The sequence below is a fragment of the Lampris incognitus genome, chromosome 10 (assembly GCF_029633865.1).
Source record: "Lampris incognitus isolate fLamInc1 chromosome 10, fLamInc1.hap2, whole genome shotgun sequence".
Classification (NCBI taxonomy): domain Eukaryota; kingdom Metazoa; phylum Chordata; class Actinopteri; order Lampriformes; family Lampridae; genus Lampris; species Lampris incognitus.
In genome coordinates, this window is record NC_079220.1 from 3,795,954 (window position 1) to 3,796,337 (window position 384).

The following is a 384-nucleotide window of genomic DNA, read 5'->3' on the forward strand; positions in this document are numbered from 1 at the left end:
CTGATCCTGATTTGATCCAGCTTTGTAGAATAAACTGTATTTACTATCCGTAATGACCCGGATTAAGTCTCCGCTCCCTCTCGCCTCCTAGTTATCTTGTCCATCCTTTTACTTTCATTTGATATTATACAATAAAACCCTTCGAGGCGCAAAGGAATAAATATGAGGGCGGACTGAACGTTTCCAAAGGCCCCATGGAGCGTCTGTGTGAATATGGCACACCACACAAAGCTGTATACCTCACGGAAATTGATTAATTGGCTGAGTGATTAATTGATTAATTACAATAATTTAGATAAAAGTTGTGGTTATAGTACCTGTGTTGTGTAGTTATGTGGATTAGAAATAAGAGACTGTTTCTAGAACGGAAATTGATTAATTGGC